This window comes from Mchenga conophoros, linkage group LG17 (genome assembly GCF_057382185.1).
Source record: "Mchenga conophoros isolate Kocher_MC1m ecotype Shallow Benthic linkage group LG17, M_conophoros_male_GT1.1, whole genome shotgun sequence".
In the NCBI taxonomy this organism is placed as follows: domain Eukaryota; kingdom Metazoa; phylum Chordata; class Actinopteri; order Cichliformes; family Cichlidae; genus Mchenga; species Mchenga conophoros.
The window spans coordinates 10,983,505-10,992,268 of record NC_140542.1 but is presented as its reverse complement, the minus strand read 5'-3'; the positions used below and the strand labels follow the sequence as shown (position 1 = coordinate 10,992,268).

The window sequence follows — 8,764 nt, the reverse complement described above, 5'->3', positions numbered from 1 at the left end:
CTCCGAGTGTAGCACCAGTTCCATCTAGCTCTCTTCCTGCTCCCTCTACGAGTTCTGATACAAGAAATGTGGTGGTGCGAAAAACAACCCGGTCCACAGCTGGCCAGCATTCAAACATCCATCATCTCCCAAGACCAACAGGGGAGGTGGCACAAGGGGCTGCTAACTCTATTTCTGAGCCTAGGGTACATGCTGTCTCTGCATTTTTTAGGCCTTGGGACTAATCTGGGTGTCTTTGTAATTCATCGTCGGGGCGACGATGCAAGAAGGAGGGGTAGAATGTGGCAGGATGAATGTTATCCCTCGGTCCAACCCACTTTCAGCCTGGCCCATTAGGGGGCGCTGGTATAAATAGTGGCCATTTGAGTGTCTCTGCATTGCTTGCCTGTGATCTCCTTTTTGGTCACCTGACTTCCTCGGGGTGGTAGAGATCGTTTGTGGGTTACTCCTCTAAAGTCTCCATCGCGGCTGGTCGTAGCTATAGAAGCCTCCTCTGAGCTATTCTGCTTACGTTCTGTGACCCGGCTTACTTGGTACGTAATCAACTTTTGTTACGCTCTCTGCCTTCTATTGTTCTTTTATAGTAATTATTTATTATGTTTCGCAGGAAGTGTGGGCCTTAGTTTTGCGCCAAGTTACGTGAACTGAAGTGCTGCTGTTTTGCCTTGCTGTGCTTTTACCGTCTGTTCCCGTTGTGAGAATTCTTCCCTGCTGCTGTCAGCTTTTACAGTGGACGTCGGCGAGGACAACGGCCATATGCATGCCGGTTATCGGAGTCAGCTGGCGTGCATATTGATTGACTGTTAACTTATCGTCGTGTGGACGGCAAGTTGGAGCAGTACGGCGATTCCGTTTGCTCCAGATTTTAGAGTTTTATCCAGATTGTATGTTGTTTTATTGCTTTTTGATTTGTAGTTTGGATTTTTGTTACACCACTGGTGGGAGGCCCTTTTTCTAGCTGTAGATCACCAGTGTGGTCCTGCAGTTGGGTTATCCCCCGGTGCTACACATTAGTTTGTTGTAATATATTAAAATTTTCTTTGTTTCTTTTTATTCAGATGCGGAGTGCCGACGTGGAGGAGACTAGGGTGCCTTGGTGGTGGGATCCCTTGAGTGTACACACCTGCCTTGTTTAGTTTATTAGTGTGAGTGTGTGTGATAGTGTGCTGCACTTGTGTTTTGGGTGTGTTTTCTTTCTTTAGTTTGTGTGTGGCATCCCTGCCCCTCCACTGGTAAGCCTCAGCTCTGAATACCTTTTTAAGCATATTTGTACTTGAATATTTATGATTGTGCTTTTATATGGTGTTTTAGATAATTATTAATAAATTGTGAATTTGTTGATCATTGAACCTCGTCTCTGGACTGAGTATAGCGAACCTAAGTGCCTTTCTGGTGATTTAGTGTTACTTTCAGTATTCTCTGGGTGAAATTCCCAGGGTGGCGTTGTCTTTTTAAAACTGCAGAGTATTTACTTTATATCCCATCCTCGTCTCGCCACACGTTGCAGTTTTTTTTTTTTTTCTTCTGAGCTGATGAGCAGGCTACACATTATCAGATCGAGAGCTGTCTGAGAACTACTCTAAGAGAGGGAAACAGCACTATGTTAACTGTGATAACTGGAGTGTGCAGCGTTTCCATGAGCAGTTTTCCTGAATCTTGACTCTTGTGTGTGGAGTGTTCATAGCATCAGCATCATGTTTTTGTTTATTTGTTTTGTTGGGTTGGAAATAATTAAATAAACGTGTGATCATGCCTATGGATCACCATGGCACATATCTCCAGCCATATGATTTATTTATGCAGATGACAAAGTGAGTGTGAATGTGTCTGACATCACAGTGTTTTTGTGCACTGTGCAAGAGTAATTGCCTTTGATTGTGAGTGACAGCGGTGATTCGGCAGGTCACCAGCTATTGTAACGAAAAAAAAAAAGAAAAAAAAAGAGCGAAAAAGAAAAAAAATCATAGGAAAAAGGTTTTGTGTTGATCAGCCAAAAACAACTACAATTTCATTTTCTGCTTTTAAGAAAAGACTGTTCACAAAAACACAGAGAGAGAGAGAGATGTGTGTTGATTAAGCAGTGATGATAATAATGAAATGTCTTAGTTTGTCACTTTCAGGTGAAAAGCAGACCTGAATCAATTTTCCACATGCAGCGGTCGGAAGAAAGTTATAGTTTAACATCATTGGAAACATGCAGGCCAAGTTTCTGGCTGACTTATTTACAGTGCCATGTGTTTCTCAACCTCACAAGCGAGCTCACTCCTCCCTGAAGATAAGGAATGCAGCTCCATGATAAAGAGACAGCAGCAAGTCCTGAGCACAAAAAGTCCCAGCAAAGCAGCAGCAATGTGGATAAACAGCAGCAGCAGAAGAAAGCAAACCCATCTTCCTGTCTGATTGGATGAATTCCACGGAGGGGCGAGCAAGATGGCGGTGGCAGCATGTTGAAATGCTCAAAGGACTGAGTGACTCGGGCAAGCCACATGCAGCTAGCATGCTGGCTAGCGACATGAAAGAAATGGACCCTTCATGATGCGTTCAACGTGCCAGCGCTGTGGTGGGAAAGGCTCCATCATAAACACGCCCTGCACCGAGGTTCAGGCCAAGAAGAAGAAGACGATGACTTCCAAGCCCAAGAAGGTCAGCCTCAGCGTGGGCGAGCTGATTGTGAAAGCCGTGGCCGCTTCCAAGGAGCGCAACGGCCTGTCCGTGGCCGCCCTCAAGAAGGCTCTGGCTGCCGGAGGCTACGATGTGGACAAGAACAAGGCCCGTGTCAAGACCGCCATCAAGAGTCTGGTGGCGAAGGGCACTCTGGTGCAGACCAAGGGCACCGGGGCCTCCGGATCCTTCAAGATGAACAAGGCTACTGAGAGCAAAGCCAAGAAGCCCGCCGCGGCCAAAGCCAAGAAACCGGCAGCAGCTGCTAAGAAGTCGCCCAAGAAGGCAGCAGCAGCACTTCAGCTACTAGACAGGACAAAGCTGAAGGAGAACTGCCGGGACTGTTGAAGTGGGAGAGGACAAAAGAGTGAGAAGACTAGGTGAGAACACATAGGAATTATTTAATGTGGGAAATCAAAATTTGGGTTAGCAAACCTGGGGAAAAGAAAACTGACTGCTTAAGTTGGAAAATTGAGACGGAGTCTGAAACATTGCGAAAATAGAAACATATACAAAATCACACACACACAAGCAGAACATGCATTAACCCTACTAACAATTCCAAACACAAAATGACTCATGAAGACTCATAGCACATTAGTTAAGAAATGATTAAATAATAGCAGAGAAGTGTGTAGGAAAGGCAGCTTTAAGAACATGCTCTGCTGGAGATGCAGCTCCACAGACATGCATTAGACCTGCCTAATAACACAAACACATGTAATGAAAATTAGCTTGTTATCTTTCATCAGTGTTAAAATAGTGTCAATTTAGCAGACACTTGTTATTAAATACTGAATTTATCCAATGCAAAAAATTGACTCTCCAGGTTGCAGGACAACAGTTTAACTTTTGTGGGAAAAAAAATCCTGGTTTGATAAATCAGTGATCAGACAATAAATTTAGTGTTAAAATGGTAAATTGGGAGAAGCTTCCTGCTTGATTGAGGCAGCATAAGTAATTTACTGTATGAGGGAAATTGTCTTTTGTGATATTATTTTGAACATGCTTTTCTGTCGTCCTGTCAACTTAGTGGGTTAATAGCTGATATGCAAATTAGTTGATTGGTTTTAGATTAATGAAAGGTGACTGAATTCTAGTATGAGTGAATGAGATGTGTTGGAGTTGTTGTGTGTTGAGTGGAGACTCTAAAACACTGAGTTTCCTGCTTTGATGTGCGAGTGAATCCTGTATTTAGATACACAACTCTGAATACGTCAGAACAGACTGTTTTGTGAAGTGCATGACAGCATGTCACATGTTTTATGATGAAGGGAAAAGGAAAATTGAATAAAATAGATCTGTGGCCTAAATGAGTGAAGAGCACAGACCTGGTAATTAAACTCATAGCTAATAAGACATTAGGATTATGTTGTGTGTTGTGCAGCTGATGGTTGATTTGGAGTGAATCTAGCTGATGATTTTTCTTTTGTTGTGAAGTCGAGCCTGCCGATTAGTATGATGGTATGATGAACCATGCTAATGGTATGATTTACCTGAGATGAGGAGTTTGTGTCATGACTTAACAAGGCCTTTTTATTTTGATACTTTCACAGTGCACTGAAAGTTTTGTTTGATAATCTCTGTTCTTTAAGCGGATCTGCACGTCGGGAATTAAAAATGCTACACGTCGTCGAGAAAATTGTGCCAAGTGAGTTCTCCACATTTAAATGGACTCTGGAGAAAGCCACTTATTTGGGACAATTATTAAATGACAGTCCCAGTCCAAAAGGATTCAGCGATGTAATCCAAACTAAAGTTCTTCTTTTTCTTTTTGAAATGACGTCATTTTGCTGAGAGTAGAAACTAAATGCGACGATAGGTTCCACTATCAGCAAAGAAAGAAAGAATGAATGCATGAATGAGTGAGTGAAAGGAAAACAAACTGACTGACTGGTAAAATCTGACAAAAGTTGACAAGACTTTACTAATGTAACACGACTGTGTGAAGTTGACCCCCGCCTGGCAGGGGTGCAGATGAGTCTGTGTGTGCTTCCCTTTACAGGAGCAGAAAGATGACAGCAACACTCGAGGTTGCGTGATGATTTAACATTTTAAATGCCATTTTCTGTGTCTGTGAATTTACTATGTGTGCGTCATTCACTAGCTTGTGTGTTCACAGAGATAACTATGACAAAGTATGCATACGCCTGCGCAAGCGCTAACATTTGCATTTTCGTTTTTACAGCATTACGGTTCTTCATGTGTTTGATCATGTGATTTATAGGAATACTGGCTAATGTTTCTCTACTACGAGATTTCTGGGTTTATGTGTGAAGAAAACTGTAGTTACAGGCTATATGTTGATGGAGAAATTAATATGGTTTGAGACATACTGTGATGAGACCAGTGTTACTGTTTCCACAGCGAGTGTTAACTTTATGGTGTTTTATGGCACCTCTAGAATCTGTTGACCTGTGTCTGACCTCCGTCTGACCACAGTCAATGTGTATTGCTAATGTTTGTTTCTTTGAGAATGCTGTAGTAGATTCAGCTGAAGCGGACAAGTGACATGAGTAAAACAAATAAGAGATTACGGTATTTATGGAATAGTTTATTATGGGCTCATTTGCTGGCCACTTTTGAACCCATAATAATAATATATGAGTGGAGTGACTTTGCTTAAGAGAAGTCACTGATTACATTAATGTTAACAGAGTACATGGGATAATCCATGTCTGAGGTGAATTGGGGTAATAGTTGTAGTTACTGCTTTGAGAAAACCTGCACATGACACTTGTCTTGCTGATGTTGAATGCTTATTACTCTTATGATACAATTGTTTACAGGTATGAAGTTTGGTTTCACTTCCAGATTTTGCTTTCCAGGCCGTGATGGTGTGTATACAGGCTCCTGGGAGAGCCAGGTGTTAAGCAAACTTAATATGCAACACACGCTAACATCTTTTATTGCAGGGTTACGGAGCTACTCCAGAGGAGATGCCCTGATGTTGCCTGGGACATGTTCTAGCTAATCTTTTTCTTTAAGACAGGGATCCGGGTTTGGTGAGTTGACGCATGGGAATGTCCATGCGTCAAGAGGTGGAGTGCAAGGATTAACATTAAACAATGTTTACTATTATTGTTGCAGTGATTTGTGTGATTAGCCGTTTTATTTACAAGTATTAAACCTATGCAAGTGGTGCATCCATGTTCAGATGAGGCTTTGATGGCCTATAAGTGAAGTTCACTGAACTAAAGAATGTGGTTTGATGATTGTTGACATGCTCTCCAAATAGAAGTTTTTCTTCTTAGCAAGGAAATACAGGTCCAGCAGTAATCTCCTGAGAAATCTTCAGAGGCCCAGTGAGAAGCGTGAACCATTCCAGGCATAGCTGACAGCCAGGCAGTGGTTGAGGTCAAAGGTCAAGCTGGTTGGGGCCCATCATGAGATCAGACCTTGGAGCCACAGCAAGGACCATGAAACTGCCTGCAAAATAGAGGAGAGGATCGTCCACAAGATGGGAGCTGAGGCCAGGAGAGAGGCTTCAGGAGGATCAGAGATCATCTTCAGCACAGCAGACATCACACAGAGAGCTGTGCTACTGAGCTTCCAGGAGATTTTAAATAAAATGAAAGATTCAATATTGACGCTGAGGAAGACAACTAAGGTGTACGACGTGCTCTGCCTTAAACCTTCAGCAGCGTTGGAACATGAAAACTCGTGGGATGAGGGGAGCGTGCCAAGCTCCATCGACAGCGCAGAAGGAGTTCGAGGATGACATCATGATTCTGTGAAAGCACAGGAACCAGAAGCTATGGTGGTGATGACAGCAGTTTCCTATGAACATCACCTAATGCTGTGCCACTATACTGTGCATACGATGACACTCTGAAGGCTGCTGGGATCATAACAGCAGTAAGACAACTGAACCCAGCACCCTTTCCACAGAGGTGTTTCTCTGCAGAGCGTGGACAATTAAGGAGTCATAAATATCCCCCTCACAAGACGAAGGTCTGAAGTCAGGTGATGGGGGCTGGTAAGAGGCCATAAAACTAGAGTGCTGAGAGGTCTGCAGCTTTGGAAATAGCTGAGACCCATGTTGACGAACAACAAAACCAACTGGTATGTTTGAATGTCTATTCTACATACATTTGGACTCTGGTCCTATGGACAGTGATGGAAACAACTGGAAGAGACATTCATGACGCCCTGCAGAGCTTAAACCACTCTGCAGAGAGACATGTGATGTGCACACCCGGAGGAAGCACCACCAAGCTGAGATGTTTTTGAAAATGTTACTTTCTTAGTTTCACTATTAAATTAACAATTTCTTTGGTTGCTCGTAAGATGCAGTTTGCCATGAGATGAGCTCAATGAGGAATGGGATAACTGCTGATACATTTGTTAAACTGTGTACTTTTGCAATAATTTAGGGTAATTTGACATATGCTGAGTATAAAAATGTTTGCATTGAAACTGTCAGACATGAGGTATTCATACCTGGGACCTTTTCAAGCATAAAGGTCAAAAAGGGGGGAAATGTTAGATTTGTATTGTTGATTGTCATTTATGCTTAGAAATATTTACTTATATATGCTTAGAGTTTTGTAATTAGTTGTAGATTGGTAGAGGTTTTGATCCTTGATAGTCTGCAAACTTTGTGTGTATTAGACAGCACTTTGGGAGCATGAGAGGTCATACCGTGTCTTATTGTTTTATGGTAGGATTAACGTAGTTGCGTCTGTTCTAGTCTAAGTGCTCTTTGTTTAGATGAACTGCAGGACTTCCTCACCGTGTTATCTAGGATGAACCATCTAGGGTGAGGGGGAGGCTACCCTCTTCCTGACCAAGGATGTTTAACCCTTTGATCAGCAACACACACACACACACACACACACACACACACACACACACACACACACACACACAGGCAAGGTACTCTTTGTTTGTATGTAGACGTCGGTATGTTAATGAACCTATGCATATTCATGTAACCTCAATAAAAGGACAGTGTTACGGGAGGACGGACGAGAGCTACTGGGGTCAAGCGAAGGAACGGCGTTTGTCTGGTTCTCTCCCGTGCACGAGTAACATGAAGAACTTTGCCTATTTGTGTCTTGCTTAGCAGTGTAATTATATTGTCTTAACGTTCCAGCGAATAGGTTTATGCTACAAACCTAACACAGTGCTTAAGGGTTAACTGCAGTTTTCCAAAAAGAACTTAACAAGAAATGCATCTTGAGACTTCCTGATTACTTTTCTTTTTGTTGTGGATGTGGAACGGGAATGTTGTGAAGGAGTTAAATTGTTGGTAAGGAATTGTTAAATATGCACATAACTCATTGAAACATATTGTTATAATTGTAGTGCAGTGGCAAAACGTCAGTATTTTAACAAGATGATGTATTTCTTAAATGTATGATGCAAAGGACCTGTATGTGCAGCGTGGAGCGGCCATTTTCTCCATGCAAGGGATAAGTTGCGAGATCGTCTGTGTGCTCCAGTATTGCAAGTGAGCAGAGATTTCTGTGGAATGTAAGTGTTTATAAAAATGTATGTAACACTTCCACATTTTTTTAAAGGAGCCTTGTGTGATTTAGTTCTTTGTATTTTGTTCTGCACAGACAGAGGCCACTGCCGTATTTTTGTGTTTTGTATTTCATTTCATTTATTTTATTCCTCGTATTGTATTGGCACATCTTTGTTTAATCGGTTATTCTGTTACTTTGCCACGTTACCCCTCGTGCTGTCGATGTTCAGTACAAGTCCATATGGCCGCTGTTTGACAAAAGTAAAGGTCAAAGGACATTTTTTTGGTTTATTCAGTCGTCATTGACAATAAAACTGCACATTAAGAACCCCAGTAATTGTGTCCTGTGTGGCTAACCATTTCCCAGGCTACACTTGTAATCTTACGCTGTCAGAAGATAAACAAATAGAGAGTGGTAAATTTACATGGACCTCACTCTAAATGGGTTTATATAAATATCATATGTAATATGGCAGTGACAAACCTTAGCAGACTCTGTGGGTCCAGCTTGTGCAGTGAAGTACGAGCGATTTGCTACTGCACTGGGCATTCCAATGTCCAATGTTTTTTCTTGAGAACTGATACCTGACAACTTTTTTCTTGAGAACTGAGACCTGACAATTTTTTGTC

The 8,764-nt window shown here is 42.1% G+C and overlaps 1 pseudogene; it reads left to right on the top strand.

Annotated features, from left to right (window-relative positions):
• The first annotated feature begins 1,920 nt into the window (after positions 1–1,920).
• Positions 1,921–8,437, top strand: LOC146555108 (histone H1 pseudogene; annotated as a pseudogene).
• Positions 8,438–8,764: the final 327 nt, after the last annotated feature.